General features: G+C 44.7%; 1 long non-coding RNA gene across 3 annotated transcripts in view; it reads left to right on the top strand.

The window, feature by feature from the left end:
- The window catches only part of LOC130706942 (uncharacterized), a 78,349-nt gene that overhangs the window by 49,103 nt on the left and 6,499 nt on the right, over positions 1–22,747 (top strand). For all 3 annotated transcript variants that reach the window (XR_009006976.1, XR_009006972.1, XR_009006982.1), the window contains 2 exons: positions 13,654–13,724; positions 21,531–22,601. This is a non-coding gene — a long non-coding RNA (uncharacterized LOC130706942). The remainder of the gene's footprint in view (positions 1–13,653; positions 13,725–21,530; positions 22,602–22,747) is intronic.

The following is a 22,747-nucleotide window of genomic DNA, read 5'->3' as shown; positions in this document are numbered from 1 at the left end:
AAGTGACTGGGCATAGAATCCTCCTAAAACCTCAAAGTGCTTGCTCCTGAATATATTAAATCTCTTTTACTTATCACATCACTTAAAGCACAGTGATGGCCTGGCACTTTTAATATTCTTTTTATGACATGTCATGTCTGTCACAGGTCAAAAGGGGTCCCCCAAACAAAGCAATAACATTGAGTGAAAACTTATATAAAGTCTCTCTATTAGAAAAGTTTGTTTTGGCCCCCAAACATCGGCTTTTATGGGTTCCTGTAAAATCATGACTATTTCTTAGCAGTAGGATTTTCCAAGCCTTGCAATGAAATTCTTAGCAATACTAGTTACTTTAAAATGAAGAATGAGAGACTTTGACCTCAGGAAAGATGGGTGGGCGTATTTTCCCTATTCATGCTACTAAATACAACTAAAACCCTGACATTATATATGAAACAAGCGTAGGAAGACTCTGAAAGACGGAAAGAAGGCAGACCAGCCAGGGACATGAGGCCCTAAGGAACGATGTGGGGTGAGTTCCCTGGGTTTTCTTGTTGCCTCGTGTATCCTATACTTGGAGCTGCAGAAGCTCACCCAAGAAATGCCAGTGAGTGCAGACATAAAAATCCCCAACAGAAGCCTGCTATTTTTAGTCAAATCACTAGGAAGAATGCAGCCCAGCAAAGCAGAAAACTTAAATAAGAATCACTCTATTCCAGCCACATACTACAGGAAAAACTATGGCCTTACCCTACCCATGCCAGCAAAGGCCTAGACCCGCACCCTCACAAGGCTGTAATGAGGCACTGCACCCCACTACCATGATGGAGTTAGTGAAGACCAAATAGGGAGCCAGGACTTTTATCCCCGCCAGTTGGTAGTGAGGCCCACTGCCACCCCTGTAATTTTAGTGGCGCCCACATGGGGGGCCTAGATTTTTTTCTCTCGCCCAGCGGTGATGTGGTATCCCTCCTCTTCCCCACTGGGGTGGTGTCAGAGGAGGCCCGGTGGAGAGTCAGGCCTGGCAATTTCAAAATTGCCAGTGATGACGAGGCCACCCCTACCTCAATGTCAGTGGAGACAGCATAGGGACCAGAACTACTACTCCTACAGAGCAGCAAAGAGGAACCCCCTACCTCGGATACCATAGAGGACAACTGGGCAATCTGGATTCTACCTCCACCTGTAAGTAACAAGGTGATGTACCCCGCCTTCTTTAACCGCTGGAGTGGTGTTCAAAAAGAAACGTGGGGGGAACCAGACTAGAAGGTTTAAATAAGCCTCAGTCTCATAATATAACAGGAAAATGTCTAGGTTTCTATTGAAAATGACTTATACAAGAGCTAAGAAGATCTCAAACTGAATGAAGAAAGACAAACAATAGACTCTAACACTGATATGACAGAGATGTTAGAATTATCTGATAATGATTTTAAAGCAGCCATGATGAAAATATTTCAGTGATAGATATTTGAGATTTTACCAAAATCTCACAGCTGATGACACACCAAGTTCCAAAGCCAGGTCTAACTAAGCTCTTTCTACCACAGGATGGTGATGCCCAAGTGTCCTTAGATTCATGGTTCATGTATCACTTTGCATTTTAGCATACAAGTTCTGTACTGCTTTGTCAGATCTACACCTAAGTATTTTTTAATACTCAAGAACTCTTTTTTTAAAATAATTAATTAATTAATTAATTAATTATTTATGGCTGTGTTGGGTCTTCGTTTCTGTGCGAGGGCTTTCCCTAGTTGCGGCAAGCGGGGGCCACTCTTCATCGCGGTGCGCGGGCCTCTCACTATCGCGGCCTCTCTTGTTGTGGAGCACAGGCTCCAGACGCGCAGGCTCAGTAATTGTGGCTCACGGGCCTAGTTGCTCCTCGGCATGTGGGATCTTGATGAGTCTTCCATATTTAAGGGTGGAAGGACTAGGTTAGTAATATGAGAGGATGGTGTGAATCTCTTTTGCTGTTGAGTAGGTTTGCTGAGAGCTCTTGGTGACCATTTTTTTTCTTTGAAATCTTCATTGGTTTATATTAGTTTATAGAATTGAAAAGTGAGACTCGCCTGTCTCCATGATTTTGGCGATTCATATACTATCCATGAATTTTCAAAGATTACCGGCAACCCCACCTGCAAATTGCAAACTGAAGTAAGGAAGACGTCAAGAATAAAGAAAGAATATTTTTAAAGGATAACAAGCAAGAGGATATGCTTAGGAAGAGGTGGTGGGTGGAGAACCTTGTCTCAGGGATATGAGTTCTTTATTTCTGTTGATGATTGTGGGAACACAATGCCTCACAGCCACAGGTGAGCTGTTCATAAATATTTATTGAGCTGAATTACTTTTCCCTAATTTTTCCCTTCCATTAAATAAGAAATTATTAAGAACATTCACAAGTACTTTGAAATGTTTTTAAGTGAAAGATTATTTGGACCTGTTTAGTGTGCGTGTCATCTGGGAGGGCGATTGCCCCACGCCAGGCATTGTTCTAAGAATTTTACGTGTTTATTTTATTCAATTATGATCACAGCCCTGCGAGGCAGTGTAGCAGATGCTTTTGGCTGTCTGTCCGTATCCACTCTCACTCTCCTCTACGCCACAGACTGCTACTGCAAGCACCTGAAATTCTCTGCCGAAATAACCTTTTTTTTTTCCTGGCTGCCGGAGCACACTCACCCCATGTGCAGGACACTGGGGTGCTGAGAGTTAAGACCCTCAGAAACAGCCCTCAGAATGACAGAGGGGGGACTTGGTGGTAATACCCCAGCTTCCTTAACCCTCAGCTGGGAGTATCTGGGGTACATTGTGCACACTCTCCTGGAGTCCCTCATGCAAAGCAAGTCCCAGTTGCTCACAGGTAACCCATTATCAGCTGCCTCCCCTTCCCTGTTTCACTTCTCTACCCACACCAGGGTGTGCCAGGAGCACCTTCCAAATAAACTCCTTACTCTCAAATCCCTGTCTCAGAGCTTCTGGAGGCACCCAAACTAAGGATACTGGGTAAAATTACTGTCCCCATTTTGCAAATGAAGAAACTGAGGCATTGAGAGGCTGGTTACTTGAACATGGATAGAAAGTTAGTAAGTGGCAGAGCCGGGCTCCCAAGTCCAAGTTTTAACCACCACCTTATGATGCCCTAATGCCTCTGAGCGCTGATGGGGAGCTGCGCACCTTGATAAGTGCTTCATCCAACCTCTTGTACAGGTGATAAAATAAGCTCAGATAGGTTACGTAACAAATCCAAGGTCACAAGTCGTAAGTGGCAGAGTGAGGATTTAAGCTCAGGTCAGCGCTCTTAACCAGCCTGCCACGCTGCCCGCTTGGCAGACTGCAATGTTTAGCTGCTTTTTCAACTAGACGGCTCTCAGATGGAGGTAAGCAGGGTCCAGGGCTCTCACTAGCGTGTCCAAGGGGACATGAATTATAGTCCTCAAATGGGCTGCATCCCTTGTCCTAAGTCTTTGTGCTGTTGTTTTTTTTTTTTTTTTTTTTTTTTTTGGTGTGAGTTTCATGAGTCTGCCTGTCAGCCTGGATCAGAGTCTCCAGGCTGTTTTCTTTCCTCAAGTAATACCTTCTAGTACTTACTTGCCTCTGCTCAGGAATGGTTCTGGATGCTGGTCTTACCCCTGAGGAATGATGGAGAGAGGCCAGGGGTGGGTAAGGTAAGGCTGTCAGTGATGACTGAGCCTTTTCTCTGTGCTAGGAGCTTTGCATAAGTTATATCATTTAATCCTCTTAGAAATTCCTTAATGTAATTGCTCCTTTTCCCATTTTAAAAACCAGGAAACGAGGTTAAGAGAGGCTAAGTAACTTGCCCAAGGAATTCATCCAAGGTTAAATCATTCAAAACCCAAGTCTCTTGGACTCTAAAGCAGTTCTCTCTTCACTGAGCCAGGTGAGGGTCTGTCAAGTCAAGGATAGGTAGGAAGCTGCCAGCAACTTCCAGGGCACGCCTGTCCAGCATCTGCCGAGAGGTGCCAGACCGTTTCTGATTATGATGGTTCTAGCATAAGATCCCTGCTTAAATCCCAGTTGGCTGGTATTAATGCTCATTGTAAGGGGCAGATCTGTCATTCAAATCTTAAGCACATTCCCTTCCCATCTATGAGCATTCTCCAAGTGTTGGGCTCTGTGCTGACCATTACAAGATGGGGCTGAGAGAACAAGGAAAGATCTGATTCCTACTTGGGAGGACCCTAATGCCTGGTTTGGAAAAATGGACCACATGCAGATGAGGCAGCTAAACACACACGTGACACTTGTATATAAACTACTTCTCGTGAGGGGACTGGGAAACAGTTGGGTTGGTTGGTGTGAATTTGAAGCCCCTTTCTGTACATTCATACCCAGTTTGGGATCCCATCGCTTGAACAAGACAGGAAAAATTGGAAAGGAACCAGAATAAACGTACAATATGAATTGCTCCATGACACAAATTATGAGAAATTAATTTTTCTAAAGCAAAATAAATCGGGTACACATACCCACTCTTCCAGATGTTGAGAATCCTGGGGCCAGATGTTGGGGTTCTGTATCTTCCCTATGTAAGAACCCTTGGGCCTGTGGGGCAGCAGGGTCTGTCCTCATCTGTCAGTCACCACTGTCTGTTTGAAGGATGCTGGCTCCCCTAGCATCTTCTTCCCTCCATGCCAGACGTGGCCTCAGGGACCATCATGGAGAGTCCTGAGTCACAGAGGTCAGCGTCCACCTCCGCAGGCACTGGGCATCCTGATTCTGCCACCGCGGTGTTCCTGTGTGTGGGTGGGCTCAGGCCTCTGTCCCCTCCTGGAATGCTATTTATACAGACCCCTTCCAAATCTTGGGAGACTATCCTGGGATTGGGGTGGAGGTCTCTTCTCTTAACCTCAAGCTCACAGCCCCTGTTCCCTCCCTACTATTAGGCCACCAGCCAAATTCCATCCCTGGGCCTTCATCTTTGAACTCTAAGGCCTAACTATGGGTGATCTTCCAGGCAAATTCTTTGAACCACCCTACACAAAACAAAACAAAACAAAACAAAACTCCAAGAAGTTGTTTATCACCTCCCTCCATTACATACACACATATACGCACAGACACACAGACACACAGACACAGACACACACACACACACACACACACACACACACACACAATGAGTAAACAAACCAAGCCTTTTGGAAATGAAAAGCTATTCCCCTCTTCCCATGTATAAAGGGATTTTACACACCAGCATATTGTAGTGGCTAAGAGCATAACTGTTTCCATTTATTTCTCAGCTATGTCACTTATTAGCTGACTAACCTTGGGCAAACGGCATAACCTCTTTGTTTTCTGATGTGCAGACTGGGGGTAATAATTACGTCACAGGATGTTGAGTTACTGCTAATAAAGCATTTATTTAGCACAGTGCTTAACAAGCACCCTTAGAGCAGAAGCGCCCCACCTTGTTCCAGCTCTTCCAAGCGTCGCAGAGCCCTCTCCTGAGCTCTAGGCAAAGATGGAGGGAGTGCTTCTGAGCATTAGGGTGTTTTAAAAGAAAACCCATCTATTATGGGCTGAATTGTGCCTCACCTCCGAATTCACATGTTGAGGTCCTAACTTCCAGTACTTCAGAATGTGACTGTATTTGGTAAGAGGGCCTTTAAGAAAGTGATTAAGTTAAAATGAAGCCATGAGGATGAGCCCTCATCCCATATGACATCCTTATAAGAAGAGGAGATTAAGACAAACAGGGAGACACCAGGGACATGCAGGAACAGAGGGACAACCTTATGAAGAGGCAGCAAGAGGGCGGCCATTTGTAAGCCAAGGAGAGAGGCCTGGAACAGATCATTCCCTCATGGCCCTCAGAGGAAACCAACCCTGCCGGCACCTTGATCTTGGACTTCTAGCCTCCAGAACTGGGAGAAAATACATTTCTGTTGATTAAGCTACCCAGTCTGCGGTATTTTGCTATGGCAGCCCTAGCTGACTAATATACCATCTCAGAGATAAACTAGTGCCAATGTCTCTAAAGTGCATCATTGCCAGTCCTTGAACCTCACTCAGGGAGAAGGGCACCCGTTGGCTTCAGGAACTGAGAATTTGTGATGCACAGCATAAACCATTCTTCTGTTTTCATACATTCACCTCCCACGGCTCCCACAAGTTGGACGTGTTAAAAGGACACCAAAACAGCAGACTTGGGGTCAGAAATTCCCAGAAGGCACTAACAGAAAGGATTTAGTGCTGCCCACCTCAGGAGGCAAAATAATGCTTCTGGAAATTGAATCAAAGGTTTACACACTGGTGAGGATATGGAACTATATGGAGAAGCTCTCTTCCTCATCCCATGATTTTAAAAAAGCATTTAAGCACTCCATAAGCCCAGTGCCTACAGCTTTTCAAGGGTCTACAAAATGTTTCAGAATGAAAAATTAAATTGATTTCAAGATAATTTCTTATAAAATGGCCAGGTGAAAATAAAGAATAAAATTACAACCCAGTTATAAAGTGCCTTTCAAAAGGTTTTCAATTGCATTTATATTTAAAATAGGCTGCTGAAGTATTTTGATATAGTTGATATCATGGGAGTGGTACCAGTAAAAGTTAGTATGCCTTTGGATCTGTGAAGGACTTAAATTGGTTCTGCTTTCTCTCCACCCTCACCCTCAAACTCATAACCAGGCCGGTCTGGGTTTAGGAGATGACAGTAACAGTGGGAAAGGGTCTGTGATGTGGGATGGGAGTTGGGGAGAGGCTGAGGCTCCCAGTGATAGAAAGACATGCCATATAAGAAGGTGGTCAGGAGTCCAGCTTAAACCTGGGTTCAAACCTGAATTCTGCCCCTGTGTGACCCTGGGCAACTTATTAAACCTCTCTGTGGGCTTCCCTGGTGGCGCAGTGGTTGGGAGTCTGCCTGCCGATGCAGGGGACACGGGTTCGAGCCCTGGTCTGGGAGGATCCCACATGCCGCGGAGCGGCTGGGCCCGTGAGCCATGATTGCTGAGCCTGCGCGTCTGGAGCCTGTGCTCCGCAACAAGAGAGGCCGCGATGGTGAGAGGCCCGCGCACCGCGATGAAGAGTGGTCCCCACTTGCCACAACTGGAGGGAGCCCTCGCACAGAGACGAAGACCCAACACAGCCAAAAATAAATAAATTAATTTAAAAAAACAAAACAAAAAAAAAACCCCTCTACTTGTAAACTGCCTTCACTGATTAAGTCCCCTAAAAAAAAAAAACCAAAAAAAAACAAAAAAAAAAACCTCTCTGAACGTAGTATCACTGGCACGAAGGGGATAACAATGCTTACCCCATCAAATTTTCATGAGAATTAAGTGAGAGGAAGAATATAAGGTGCTTAGCTATGTACCTGGGGAATAGGAAGTGCTTAATAAATGCTATTGTAGCTATTGTAATTGTAATTGCCTTCCTCAGAGTCTCACAAAGGAAGGAGACGGAGGAGTCTTTTTTTTTTTTTTTAAATTATTTTTATTTATTTATTTATGGCTGTGTTGGGTCTTCGTTTCTGTGTGAGGGCCTTCTCCAGATGTGGCAAGCGGGGGCCACTCTTCACCGCGGTGCGCGGGCCTCTCACCATCGCGGCCTCTCTTGTTGCGGAGCACAGGCTCCAGACGCGCAGGCTCAGTAATTGTGGCTCATGGGCCCAGTTGCTCCGCGGCATGTGGGATCCTCCCAGACCAGGACTCGAACCCGTGTGCCCTGCATCAGCAGGCAGACTCTCAACCACTGCGCCACCAGGGAAGCCCGACGGAGGAGTCTTGATCACTAAGGCTTTTGCTCAGCTTGAGCCACAGAGGAAATAGTAAGTGGCTTTTGACTGGATGTTGTTCCCACAGTTGAGAAAAAACAGCAGTGCAGAGACATTATGTCTCTGGACATAATGCTGGAGCACAGGTCCCTGTCGAGGGATAGGGCCCTGCCTGGGGTGGGGAGCCAAGGCAGAGTGGGCAGGAGGGGCTCCAGGACACCCCTCCACACAGGAGCCGCTGCGCAAGGCCCCAGGGGACTGATGGGCCGGCTCCCAGGATCCTGCGGGCCCGGGCACCTCTTCTGCAGCTCCAGGGCAGAGGGAGCAGAAATTGCCAGCTGGCATCCTAGGAATGTGAACTGCTTTACAAAGATGTTAGAGTTTGCTGGTGATGGGGGACTGATTATATCTACTCTGCCAGGAGCAGACAGACACGAGACAAAATCCCCGAGAGCCTCAGTCCTCTCACATAGGGTAGTGTCCCATGCAAAGCTAAGTCCAGGACAAAAAGGACACAGGCTATTAATTCACAGACTTGCAGCCAGGGAACCCTTCTGCAGGTCACTTTTGTTTCAGCAGGGGTTGAAAGGTGTTAGGAAGGTTGAAAGTAGCTTTATAGAGTAAAAAGAGGAAATATTTAGAGTCTCTGGTAAATGTTCTGTCGAGGTGAGAGTTTGGGAGCGGGAGACTTTCTAATTGATCTCTGGGTACGTGTGGAAGTCCTTCATTGGCTACCAAGTGGCAAGTGAGCAGTTTGGGGACATTTCAAAAGAAGATTGTGTCTTGTTTGGAGTGGAAGATATTTTGAGGCTGGCCATTTCCTGGAACAAGGGGGTGGCGTGTGGTTGATGGGGTGATTTTTTCTGTCAAACTGTCATCATGGCCCCTATGGGGGAGTAGGGGGGCTGCCATCAAGGTAGTTTCTCAGCAGACCAGAAGGCCCCTGGCTGGGTTCTAGGCCCAGCTGCTCCCTGAATGGGTCGTTTCCCTGGACCTGTTTGTTATGCGTACACTGAAGGGTGCGACCACCCAAGAATGTCAAATGGCTGACCCTTGGGCCAAATCCAACCTGCGATTGTGTTTTCTTTGGCCTACAAATGATTATTAAGGTTTTTACTTTGCATGCCGTTAGGAAGGGTGTGCCTTCTCCAGTCCACAGCCCCTCTGCTCCCTGCTGTGTTATACCTCCCAAGTGCCCGCCTGTAGGTAACCTCTGTCCCTGTAGGCATCGGGCCTGTGCCCCTGACCTAGATGACTTCTAGTGCCTTCCTGGTGCTGGCTGTCTCTGGTTCTACAACTCTCAATGACACCGCCCTCCACAAGTATTTGACACTCCTGCTCCCTGAGTCAATTATCCCTTTCAGAAAACTGGAGGGAGAAATGATACAATTAACTACCTGAGAGAAAGTGAACAGAGCAACAAGCTATAACTACCGATACCCACAGTGGAGCCTGAAGACCTCATTTGACCTCACCCAGCTAACAGTGGTCTGATGCTTCCCTGGTTGGAAGAGATCAGCCAGGCCAAGCCCAGTTCATGCTTAGAGCCACAACCTTCACAGAGCAGGGCAAGAAGCGGTCTCAGCCAACCCCCAGGCTCCACCCCTCCCCATCAAGTAGCCAGGATCAGAATCAACACCGCAGAAGGGCAAATCCTTTCCTCATGCACTGTGCCCAGGAAACAGTTACTCTGTCCCTAATTTGGGGCCTGGACACTGGTGTGTCGTTGGATCTTTGCATCCCAGCCTCAAACCACGGACCAGATAAATCAAGTTGAACTGACTTCAAAGCAAACACTGAGCAGAGCCATCTGTGATTCATTCCTGAGCGGGCCCTTTTCTAGTTATGTAACCAGAGAGATCCAGACAGAAAGACACAGCTTGGAAGAACTTTTTTTTTTTAAACCCAAAACTTTACAGTATTGGGATAATTATGGCTTTCATAGTGTTGATTACTTTAAGCTGTCAGTAATTTGAGTCTCAGAGTCAGTGACCAACTTTTTGTAATTGCATTCTATCTTCCCACTTCCATCCCTAGGTAAAGAAAAGAGAACCCTGAGTTCACAGGGCTTCCTTCAGAGCCCCTCACCCTGGGCACTTTGTTGTCAGGATGCTGCAATGGATACATCTCCCTCCAGGCATCCTTCTGGGCTCATCACACACTTGCTGCCCAATCCACAGTCTTATTAGAGAATACCTGTTAGTCCCCTACCTGAAAAGAAGGGTGAAGCTTAAGTTGGCTTAGGCTTTTGATGTGAGTCATTCACAAATCACCCAAAATATATATTGTGGTTTATGGGTAAAGGTTTATGGATAATGGCAAATACTAGAGACTTTAAGAAACTATATTTTCCACACATTTGCAATTTTAAAACTTTTTTTCTGATTATAAAACTAATATCTCTCAATAAAACAAACCAGTGAAACAGTAACAGACTCACAGATATAGAGAACAAACTAGCAGTTACCAGTGAGGAGAAGGGTGGAGGGAGGAGTGAGATAGGGGAAGAGGATTAAAAGGTACAAACTACTAGATATAAAATAAATAAGACATAAGGATGTAATGTATAGCACAGGGAATACATCCAATATTTTGTAATAACTTTAAATGGGGTATAATCTATAAAAATATTGAATGACTATGTTGTATACCTGAAACTAGTATAACATTGTAAATCAGCTACACTTCAATTAAAAAAATAGACATATTAAAAAATACCTATTAATGTAAAAATTCTAAAAAGTATAAAGAAAAAACATTTATCCCATATCCTTGTCTGGGAGGATTATTCAAACGATAAGTGGTACTAATATTTCAGCACATTTCCTTCCAGTCTTTGTTTCATCTATGTTTATATTTCTAGAGTTGAAACTATATTACATTTATAATCTTGTATCCTGAACTTCTACTTAAATATGTGCCCACATAATAAAAAAAACCTTCGTAATCTATAAATAGCAACACTACTTCCGATGAAATGGATGTACCATAATTTAAAAAAACAAACAAAAAAAATCCTCTCTTATAGGACAAAGGTTGTGTCCAATGATTTACTACTGTAAATGCTGCAGTGAACATCTTTAGCTATTAATTTCTATCTGCATGTCTATTTGCTTTCATAGCATCTATTCCTAGAAGTGTAATCAACTCTGCATTAAAGTGTATTAAATTTTTGAATATTCTTAATACATTTCACAAAGACTGAACCACCTTTTCACCATTAAGTATGAGTATTTTTTTAAAACCTTACTATTTTGATAAGTAAAAAATGTAGTCTCATATTTGCATTAATTTAGCCTTCTTTGGTTACCAGTTAAAATAGTTATTTTTTTCAAATCTTTCTTAGTAATATTCATTTTATCCCTTCTTAGAGTAGAGATTGTACAAGTCCATGGACTGAAGCTAGGGATGGTTGTGAGATTCCTGGTGCAGAGGTGCTCCCACCTTAATGCAGACCATCCTAAGGCAAGAGCAGCGAGGTCTGGGAAGAAGGTTAATTGAGCCAGGGTATCCAGAGGAGGAATAAGTCAGGGGTGGTTTCCATTCCTGGTTATATTGATTATCTATTTCTGTGTGACAAATTGCCCTCAAAACTTCATGGTTTAAAACAACAAATGGTTTTTATCTCAGTTTCTGTGGGTCAGAAACTCGAGGGCAGTTTAGCTGGTCCTTTGGGGTTTCTCCTGTAGTTGCAGTCAAGGCACTGACTGGGGCTGGAGGAGCTGCTGCCAAGGTGGCTCATTCGCATGGTTGTTGGCTGGGGGCCTCAGCTCCTCACACGTGGGCGTCTCCACAGAGTGTCCTCACAACATGAGGACAGCCTTCCCCAGAACAAATGATCAGAGAGAGAGATTAAAATGGAAGCCACTGTCCCTATTATAACCTAATTGTGAAAGTGATATACCGTTACTTCTGCCATAGTCTATTGGTCATAGAGACTCACACTGTTACAGTGTGGAAGGGAAAGATACAAGAGTGTGAAGACCAGGAGGTAAGGATTATTGGAGGCCATCTTGAAAGCTGGCTACCACCCTGGCTGTGGGTTTTCACCAGTTCCTTTTCTGAAGAGAGGAGAGATTTAGTAGGAGATAGTAGAAAACTTCTCTATGATTTTCACAATTTGCTTAATCATATATAGTTAACAATATACAGTTAACCATATATATAGTTCTGTTCTCATCATAAGGCTGGTATCAGCCAATTTGTTTTGTCTCCATAACATCTGTAATTAAAAGACCCTTTGCTTACAGTTAGATTTAGAAGGAACCAGGGCCAGGAGCTCAGCTCCTGTTACAACAAGCACTAGACAAGCCACTCCCTCTCTGCTGGGGAGTGAGTGGACAGTACAGTAGTCACGCTATGGTCACCTTGACGTGTGTAGTTGTCCATGTGACTAGCTATAGCTATAGAAATAGCTCAGAGACTGTCAACCTTGCAGTTTGGCAAACTCAACAAGGACGAGCAGGGAGACACGGGGCCCAGGCTGCGCTGCCTCTTCCCAGCATGGAGCCCCTCCGTCTCCCCACAGGCTGCTCTCTCACCCTCAGCCCAGCCCCACCAGCGCTGAGAAATGGCCTTGGTTCCCCTTGGAGAGGTTCATTTTCAGTCCCCAGCAAATGCCTCTTTGTCCTCCAGGCTGCCAGTTCATTTCAGCTGCCGGGGCTCAGAAAGTTCTTGCCCAAGGATGAGAATCGGGCAGAGGTGTTCCCACTTGGGACTGCATAAATGCCCACACAGTCTACAGTGGGCCAAGCAAGGTCAGCGGGCAGCTGTAAATGCCTCCCTGACAAAGCCAGCAAGCTAGCCAGAGCCGAGCCTCGATCAGTCCTCCGTGCGGGGCAGCTGGGTGCCCACGAGAGACCTGGAGGGCAGGTTGGCTAGGCTGGCAGCCTCCACGGAGGGACTGAGGCTCAGCTTCTTCTCATAACCGGTCAGGTGTAGCAGGAGGGAGATAACATTAAGAAACAGCCTCCCAGATATCTTCCTTACGCCAGGGTTTGCTTTTACTCCTCAGAGGAAGCTACTGGGGCCTCAGCAGTGATTAACTAATGCTGACCCCAGGGTTCCGGGAGTTTAGTCTCTACACAATCAAGGATTTAAGCGTGTGCATGTGTGTGCACACACACGCACAAGTGTGCTTTACCCCTCTTGTCATGAAAACACACGAAACAAGAAAATCCAGGAGGCATTTATCTTTTTTCTCTAAAACATTATGCTTGAATATTCCCATTCCAGAATATCATCTAAGCCAGGCAGCAGTTTCTCTGCAGTGTGTGAGAACAGGCTTGCTTCCTGCCGAGGAATGTTTTTTCTTGTGGCTGGTGGTCTGACTTAGGCATAACTGGGTGGTACGAGGGGGATTCCTAACCCCCTCGCTAGACATTAAAAACTACAGCTACACTGTATTACATGTCAACGATCCTCAAAGGAAACAACAGAAAGACAAATTATATTCTAGTCTAAACTCAAAGATAAAAATATCTTTTGCTTTCCATGAAATTATACAAAAACGTATGTAATAAAGCCCTATTAGCAAATATATTTGGTTTAATTAAATTTTAGAATTTAATGTATAGTATCCCCAAGGAAGTTTTGCCATCAGATGCTTTAGCCAGGAACTAAAATGTGTGTTCCCAGAGGTTCCAGAGGTCAGTGACAAGCATTCACAGTGACATGCTGAGTAGCCCTTACCTGATGTATTTCCCACACCCAACTCAGTGCCAGGCATGGTGAAGACTCAGTAACTGTTTGCTGGATGGGTTAATGAATGAAAGAGATCCTTTTCTTTGAAGCCTGGCCTGGACTGTGTTTTATCACATGAACTTAAAGAAATCCCACTAAGAAAAAAGCAAACTGAAAAGCAGTATGTATAGTATGATACCCTTTTTTTGGCTTAAAATTAAAAAAAAAAAACCTCTATATATTTTTCTCTATAGAAAAATCACTGAAAGATTCCACCTGGCACTGTTTATGCTGGTTACCTCTGAAGACTGAGACTGCACTTTAGGTAAGAAGACTATCACATTTTTTGTAATTTCTGCCTTTCTGCATTGTCCAACCTGGTAGAGCAAGTTTGTATCACCTTTTTTTTTTTTTTTTTTTTTGGTTAAAAAAATAAGAATTCTTTAAAGACCTCACTTACAATGTTGAAAGCACTCTACTATGTCATTCTATGGGAAAGAATTTTAATTTTTTATCCAAAGAGAAACCAAAGTCTAGGAAGGTTCATCAGTTCTGAAGGTCATGATAATTTCCTAACTTTTCATTAAATGATTTGAACCACCAGGCCAGTGGTAAGAAAAAAAAGAATGCTATAAAAAGTTAGTAGAATATTGAGAACTACATTAGGTTCAATATTCATTTATTCAACAAGTACTTATTACATGGTATTCTTAGTTTATAGGTTTGTAAGTACAACAGGAACTGTGGCACAAAGGGTAGTATCATGGAAAGAAGTCAGGGTTCTAGGTGGATTTTTTTAAAGTCACCTAAAGTTTCTGTCAGAATTAGAACCTCAGACTGTGGTATTTCTTTTGTCAAGGTTGGTTATTATAGCCTGTTCTTCATCTCAATGCTTTATTTCTCTTCCTTATCATGTAGAATGCCCATTTAACATGATGTGGTCATGTGATGTTTTTCCTATACATTTATCATAATTGCAATTTTAGATATATAACAATCTATACACTCAAAGAAAATAAGCCTTCTAATGAGGACTCAGGCTAACCACCTTAGGGAATTGCTCTTTTTGATTGTATTTTAAGGCCATTAAAATATTTGTTTAGTGATTTATTCGTCCTGGAGACAGATGTAAGGATCGGTCTATTTTTCACGTTGCACTGGAGTTTTCTTTTTAAATATTCTCCTTGGCCTTGTGGTGAAATGTGCATTATGATACTTCCTCACAGTGACACATGCAAAAGCATTATTCATCAAACAGTATTTTCAAGCATACTTCTCATTATTCTTTCAAGTATATAAACATAAGGAAGCCCTGTACTCTTCCCGCAATATAAAAAGAATCAAAGATGTAGTACAATTTCTGACCCACATGGACTGCATTTTAAGGACAGGGTCACCATATTTCACGTGAAGTTCTCTCTTGTTCTTTTTCCTTCTCCTCCCTCCCCCTCACCAAATACATAACTGTACTTGGTCTGATGCTAAATCAAGGTAAATGAGACGTGACCTATTAAAAAGGAAATGAATAATTCGAAAGAGGGGAAAATTGCATTCCTGTCTAGAAGTATGGACATCATGGCTTGAATGTATAGGTTTATTTCACCACTTCACTAGATGATTTTGCTTTTTGGGTGGCATGTCTTCCATCATCCAAATTACCTCATGAAATCAGCAAAGTAAGTCAAACCACGTTTTGGTGCTCTCTACTTTCTATTTTTTTCATGGTTCTTTTTAATGGGTTCTTTTTAATTAATGGGTGTACGTATAGCAGACCTATCTTTGAGGGGTCTGTGGGAATAGTTCTTATTAAACTCCCTAAAACTTGATCCACAACAGGAATTAAATGATCTGTGTGAGCAGGCACACAGGTGAATGTTTCACAGGCAAAACTGTTAATAGAATCCCTCATGTCTTCTAAGTACCAGTTGAGCCAGCCTTGCCCCTCCTTGCAGAATGTGGAGGAGGTGGTGAGGTTGGGGACCCATTCTCAGGAAGTCACTCAGTCAGCTCCTTCATGTCCTGGGGGCCAGCCTGGGTGGCACAAGACTCATCCAAGGAGCTCAGGTCTACACAAACAGTGAAAAGGGTCAGAGGGTAGAGATTCTTTGGCTGCAGGATGAACAGAACGTTGTCTGGGTACCTCTGTTAAATGCCGTGACCGACGTGGCTTTGATCAGGCAACTCACATAAAAATCACTGAGGCAGCCAGTTCCCTAGGCTCTGTGTCCCTTGTCACTGTCTTGAGAATTGCCGTGTCCTGGTCTTTGTACAGCTTTTTGCTTTATTTTTCTCTTTTTACTTATAACAAGGAGGGAGGGGAGAAAAAGAGTTCTGATACATTATAATCATCCGTGTTTTCTCCTTATGGAGTGAATAGTTCCTCTTATTTCTAGGTGGTAAAGGCCAGTGTTGAGAGTAATAAGAAATAAATCTCCCTTACTGTGATTAAAGCAACCATTAGAAAACAAACTTTGTTGATGGACTTTTTTAATATTAGTTTTGGTTTAAAGTGATGGGGGTTTGGGGGGAGGAAAGCCCTCTCCAGTACACTGCTGCAGGAGGAATGCAGCAGGGGCCCATGAGAGCTGCTATTAAGTGAGTGCTCCTCTCAATAAGGGAGTCCTTAGGGCTCTTACCTCTAAGTTACTTAAAGAGTTACACGCACGAAATCAAGAAAGGAGATGTGTTTGCAGGTGTCTTTACAAAACCTAACGATGAAAAGCTTGAGTTGCCTGTGACAGACAAAAGCAAGGTGCAGGGAACCATAGTATAACTTCAGACCATAGCATAAAGTGTTGGGAAAGTCAGTTCTCTTAGAAAAGGGATTCAGTTGTACTGAAGTATTGTGCAACAGTGATACTTTAGCCTTGATGTATAAATGTTCCTAAATCTTTCAGAAATTGAGGAAGAACATATCAAGAGCCTGACATTTATAGAATTACCAAACAGTGTCAAGTCACTGCCAGAGAGCACTTCTAAAACAGAGTCTACAAGTGCGAAGTGTCATGTAACCATTTCATGTTAACAACGATCATCCTTGTGATCACGACTAAGATGGCCTACCTGTGCTTTCTGCTCACATAGAGATATTTGCCTTGCAGATATGTCAGTTGCTAAGTTCTGAAATATATAGGCCTGAACTACATTTGGATTTGCACTCTCTCTCCCTCTCTCTTCGTGTTTCAAAGTAACATAACAGCTTTTGGAGCTATTTATAACAGCCCCAAACTGGAAACAACTCAAATATCCAGTGCTAGATGAGTGGATGGGCAAATTGTGGTACATCCATATGATGGAATCCTACTCAGCAATAGAAAAGAACAAACTACTGTATACAGCAACATGAACGGATCTCAGAAATGTTATACTGAGGGGAAAAAAAATAGATACAAAAGAGTACATGCTGCATGATTCAATTTATATGAAATTCTAGAAAAAGCAGAACTAATCCGTAATGACAGAGGGCAGATCAGTGGTTGCCTGGGGCTGAGGTGGGAAATTGCCAGCAAAGGAGCACAAAGGAACTTTTTGGGTGATGGAAATGTTCTGTATCATGACTGTGGTGATGGTTATAATGGTGTATACATTTTTCAAAACTCATCAAAATGTACACTTAAAATGGGAGCATTTTATTGTACGTGAATTTATCTCAGTAAAGTTGGTCTTAAAACAAGAGCTGAAAACAGCATCAACAACAAAAACTTGGCCCAGGAGTATTTATTTGGATCATGGAAAGTGTCTGTGATCTGAGAGGAAGCACACCAAACTGTTAGTTTTGGTTACTCCCAGGGAGTAGGAATTGGGAAGAGAGATGAGAGAGATGTATTTTGTTTTGTTTTATTTACTCTGTTCCCTTCTTATAAGTAGGTATTACTTTTGTACTAAGAAGAAGAAGAAAGAAAAAAAGATAAAGTCCCGGATAAGATAATGGTATGCTGAGAGAGACCACCTCTTGCTCCTAATGTGCTTACCCTTCTGGTATGGGTGTAGCTATGTGTGTGGTTATTGTGTGGTTAAATCAACAACAGGCTACAGGCTTGCAAGGGGGCAAGTCTCTGTAAGACCCCCTGTGTGGAGGCTGAGGGCCCATAATCTGGGTTGGGATGTGTTCATGGGGACACAGCTTCCCCAAGCAGAGAATAATAGGGGGCCAGCCACATAGCCACGGGGATGGCTGGAGGAGGGTTACGCCAGCCCCACAGGGACAAGAGTGTAAAAATCTTAGGATAAGGGCCTTGGGGCTTCCTAAAGAGCTTCCCTGATTTTGCAGAGGTTCTGTGTTCCTGCCTCCCAACCCCCGAGGTTTTTAGTATTTCTTAAAAAAAAAAAAAGAAAAAAAGTTGGCCCATCTCAGCTGGGTTAAGGGGAATAAGAAAACCTTTTGTATTGTTTCATTAGTTTTGTCACTGAGTTTCAGAGAAAAGGAGAGCTGGGTGTCCTTGATGGCCAGACTTGGTGGTGACCGGAGGCATAAAAATGAGGAGTAAGAACCACGGCTGCTTCAACAGACGCCCCTCACCCCCCAGCAGTTCTTCCAGGATTTTCTGTGAAAATTTGGGGGTGGGAGGTGGAGAGAGAAATGCTTGGTTATAATAACATATACCCAATAGAAAACAACTATTTAAAGATTAGCTGCACTGTAATGCACCTTTCCACATGGCAAGAAGCGAGTTTGGTTGGCCCCTGTTGGCCAGGGTGATTTACAGAAGCCTTTGAACACCGATGCTTGTGGCCCTGCGAAGGCCGGTGACTAACTGATCTGTCTGTGTATGGTCCACTTCGGAAACAGAAACTTCCCCGGTGGCATGGGAAAGAAAACACCAACCTAATCCTGAAAGAGTAACTTTAAACCAAAGCCCAACCGAGAAAGAGAGCGGGAGAGAGACTGCCAGCCGAGCCAGGACAGAAATAAAAGTCCCATTGTCCCGGCTGAGGCCAGCTCCAGGCGCAGACTCCCAGCCCTCTTGGCTTGCTCTGCACGCTGACACTTCTGGTACCCGAGAGAGTGCATTCCAGAGGCGGGCAGCCTTCACACAAAACTGCAGCTGGAGGAGAAATCACACTGGAGGCACGAGGGTGTCAGGTACGGGGAAGTTATGACACGGAAAATCATTCAACACTGATGGAACCAACCTCAAACCTGCCAAAAAACCAGGGATGATGAATCTGGGAGGGTTGAGTCCGTGAGAGGAGAGCAAGGGGTGGGTTAAGAATAAGGGAGGTGAGAAAGGGGAACTGTCCCGGCTCAGCTAGAGCAGAGGATGAGGACCCTGCTCCAGGAAGGAGCCCAGGTCCTAGAAAGTTTTAGTGGTCATCAGGGCCCTGGCAGCTCAGGCAGCAGCTCACTCTTGGGGGCAGGGATGTCTGGGGCCCATCTGCTTAATAAAGATACATCGCAGGAGTAAAAAGCCCCAAGATAAAACATTTAAAATAAAAGAGTGGATAGACCATCAACAGAAAGCAAAGTGGAAAGAGATGGGATGGAAGTCAGGAGCCACTGATTTTAGTCTGTGACCCCAACAAGTCACCTGCCAGTTCTGGGTTGGACATCGGAGTGAAGTGGCTGGGCCCCGCCTCTGCCATCCCTTCTCCATCTGGTGTTCTGAGATCCTCAGAGTATGACTCCTGGGTCCAAAGAAGAGGTTGTCCTTACCTGCCTACTTTCCTCTTGTCATCCCATTCTCGGGACTGCTCTCTAGAATCTCCAAGGTCTCCCCCAGCTGGGAAATCACCCCATTCTCTAACTGAAACCTGTTCACACCAGAAATCTCAACCCCTCAAACTGGACGAAGGTGGAGGAGGGGAGCTTGGAGGGCCTAAGGGTTCTGAATGTTGGGGAGGGAAGATGCTGCTGCCATGGTGACAAGGGCCCACGAAGAGGAGTCTGGGCGTGATGAAGACATGCTTAGAAGACTATAGCTTCACGTCGTGGGTCCTCCTTCCTTACCTTCAACTTGAAGAGGAAAAATGGTAGCTAGTCTCAGAATTTAAGAACAGTCTGAAAATGTGTCCTTCATTATAAATGGGCTGCATTCCCAGAAGACTTATTCATGTAGGTGCAATTCTGAAGTGCCTGGGCTCATATTCAAGCCTGAGGTTTAGCCTCAGCTTTGGCTTAAACTAGTTCAGTAGACTTGGTAGAATCAGGATGCCTCTCTGGGCCTCAGTTTCCTCATCTGGAAAGCAAGGGGCTGTCATCCTCTCCAAGTTGAGCCCTGAGGAGGTCCAGGAGAACTACAAACACTTATTCAAGGTGAATGATCAATCCGTGGGTGGCTCCTTCTCCCTACAGTTAAACGTGGTCCAAGCCAAGGAGTGCCTGGTGAGGAACTAAGAATCCAGGCCCAGGAAGACAGAGAGAAAGGGCAGATGCCCAAAATATTATTGCCCATGTCCCCCCACCCCACCCCACCCTGCAGCCTCTAATTATTAAAAAACAAAAAAGTGAGAGGCTGGGTGACATGATCTCTGACAGTCCTTGTAGACATTGGCTGATGCTATGAGCAAAAGCCATCTTTAGTGCACCCTCTCTGCCATCGTCTCCTATTTTTCCATCCTTGTCAGCCTGTAGAGGTAGAACAGGTGGGAATGTGAGCTCATGGCAGTGACATTTAGCCAGTGCCCTTGGTAGAGCCGTCTAGAAGCACATTAGGGCAGTCTTTTGCCCTGATGCGTGCCCTTTCTCAGCAGCACAGACAGGCAGAGCGGAGGGCAGGGCTGGCTTCATGGATGTGCAATCTTGGAAGGGTCCGTCACTTGGTTTAATGCTCTGTTGTCACCATTTTGAAATTTTTAATAATTTTTTAACAAGGGGCCCCAGCATTTACATCTTGCCCTGGGTCCCACAAATTATGGAGCTAGTCCCAGCAGGGGGCCTTGCCAGTGGGCAGCTTCCTGGACCAGGAATTAGTGGGGACTGATCTGGGTAGGGCACCCTTGCCATAGGTGTCAGCTCCATGGACTGAGGGGCAAGAGATCCACGGGGTATGTGGACACTGCTGAATATATGGGTGTACAAGCACGTAACAGTGAAAATACACTTGTAACTCTTAGGTAGGGAGGGTTTTAACTCTTAGGTAGAGAGGCCCAGGGCCATTGGGTGACCTACCTTTTCCAAAGAGAACCCAGTACAAACAAATGCATATACCCAATGTGAGTAGATACACACACGTGTGTGTATAAATATATGTATATATTTATTTATATACGCACATACACAAATGCACACACAGAAAAACCTTAAAGTGGCTAGAGAGACCTTGAGCAATTTAAGATCAATAGTGAATCAAATGTGCATGTACTTTGCACTGAGCAAATTTTCTTAACTCATTCAAAGATTCTAGTAAGACATTTAGAGTTTGAAAACTTTACAGAGATGACTTTTAAACAGGATATGATGGAGGAATCTGGGCATAAACCTGGGTCAGGACTGTCACCTGGGCAGGAGGGCGTTTACATGTTCATTACTGTTACTATCTTTCAAAGGAGATGTGCACATGCACTGTTTGGATATTCACAGACTCTTGAGAATAAGAACTTACTTGTACTCATCTTTGTGTCTTTACCGTGTGCCAGCAGAGAATCTGGTAAATTAATATTTGCTTAATGAATGAATACTCATCTCTAAGTGGACAGGATTTTTTTTCTTAAAACCGTAACACATTTAATTAAGGTGGATGAATATATATTTAGCTATGTAAATATATCATGGATTAGTAGAACATTGGATGACAAAAGGCCATTGACTATTATCTAGTCCATCCCTCTCATTTTATAGATTAGAAAACTGAGGCTCAAAGAGCCTAAATAAGTTATCTGAGGTCACCTCCCTAATCTGTACCAGAACTGAGCTCTTCTGCCATCTAACCCAAGTGAATTTTTCCACTAACCCACCCTGCCTTAAGAATCAGGAAGCATAAATAAGGAGTCTTAGGTGTTTACGCACCACTTATATATAGTTTTCCTAACCCTTCATTATGGTAAAGAAGAACCTAACCGTTCTAACTGTCACCTGCAAAAGGACTTCACAATTTGCTACGGTTGCTCTTTGGCAAGCCCCTGGGAGAGACAATTTGAGATCTGATGCAAAATGAGGAGGAAAGAAGGTCTAATAAAAGCTTTTTATTTGCAGATTGGAATTAAGTGCCTGTGCCAGGCTGTTGGCTTTCTCCTGACTTCAGGCTTGCTGCTTTAATGCTTCAGCGAGCAGAAAATTGGAGAGTAAGAGCGTCAATCACTCGGTCCTGCCAAATGACACCCCCTCAAACCTAAGCGAAATGTAATATTTTGCTTGCTCAGAACAACTCCAAAACCACCTCAGCTGCCTCCATACCACGGGTTTTGAGGAAGCTGCAATACAGTCATTTTGTGTTACCAGAGCATCTACCCCTTCGTATGATTCCTTAAAGCTGCATTTCTAAATAGGATCGTCCAGGTCACAGGTGGCCAATCAGATGCAGCCCCTAAGCCCCAAACTGCTGGGCAGTACCGACATCAGAGCGCTGCTTTCAGGGAGGGTGGAGCAGTGACCAGACAGCATTAAGGCTGAGCCAGGAAATTAGTGAGGTGCAAATTGCACGGCCGTGGCTTCAGGGCAAGAGGAAAATTGCAAGCCATCGCCTGGAGAGAAACAGCGGGCTGGTATTTTGGGGCCTGGCTCCACTGGGCCACTGGGCGTGCTCATCACTGCCTTAAAACACCGGGGCGCATGCGCGCACACACACACGCACACACAACCACAGCAACGGCAACAACAACGACAACATTTTCTTGAAGTACAATATATAAACAGAAAAGTACACAATCTTAAAGCTCAATGAACTTGTATAACCCTAACTGGCAACCTGCACCCTGATCAAGAAAGAGAACATCCCCTCCGGTCCCATCCAGTCACCCCACTCCACGGGGCACTGCTATTCTGATTCGGCCCCGTCTTTCCAATGGAAGCCAAGTGGCAGCTGAAGAGGAGACAGCCTGGTGGAGACTGTCCAGATTCTTCCCACAACTCCATTGCTGCAGGCCCAGCCTGGCAGCCTGCTGGGTCCTAGCTAGCCCGGCAGCGCCTGTGGATCTTGACAGGGCCCGACTGGGAGAGGAGGCGTGGGCAGCACCTGGAGGAGAGGAGGCCTGAAGACGAGAGAGCGGGCAGCGGAGGTGGAGAGCCAAGCCCGCGGGCCGCCGTGCCTGCCCGAGGCCAGAGAAGGTAAGGTTCCAGTCTCCTCACTGGGGCCAGGCTCTTGGTTGTACTTGACAGCATCGGCTGTTCACAGAGGGAGTCTTCTGTTTCTGTTTTGGTGTTTTTGTGGGTTTTCTCTCCTTGTAGGCTCTGTGAGTTGCTTTATAGTGGTC

This window comes from Balaenoptera acutorostrata, chromosome 2 (assembly GCF_949987535.1).
Source record: "Balaenoptera acutorostrata chromosome 2, mBalAcu1.1, whole genome shotgun sequence".
NCBI classification, from domain to species: Eukaryota; Metazoa; Chordata; class Mammalia; order Artiodactyla; family Balaenopteridae; genus Balaenoptera; species Balaenoptera acutorostrata.
Note: the sequence above shows the minus strand (reverse complement) of the source record. Positions and strands in the feature narration are given on the sequence as shown.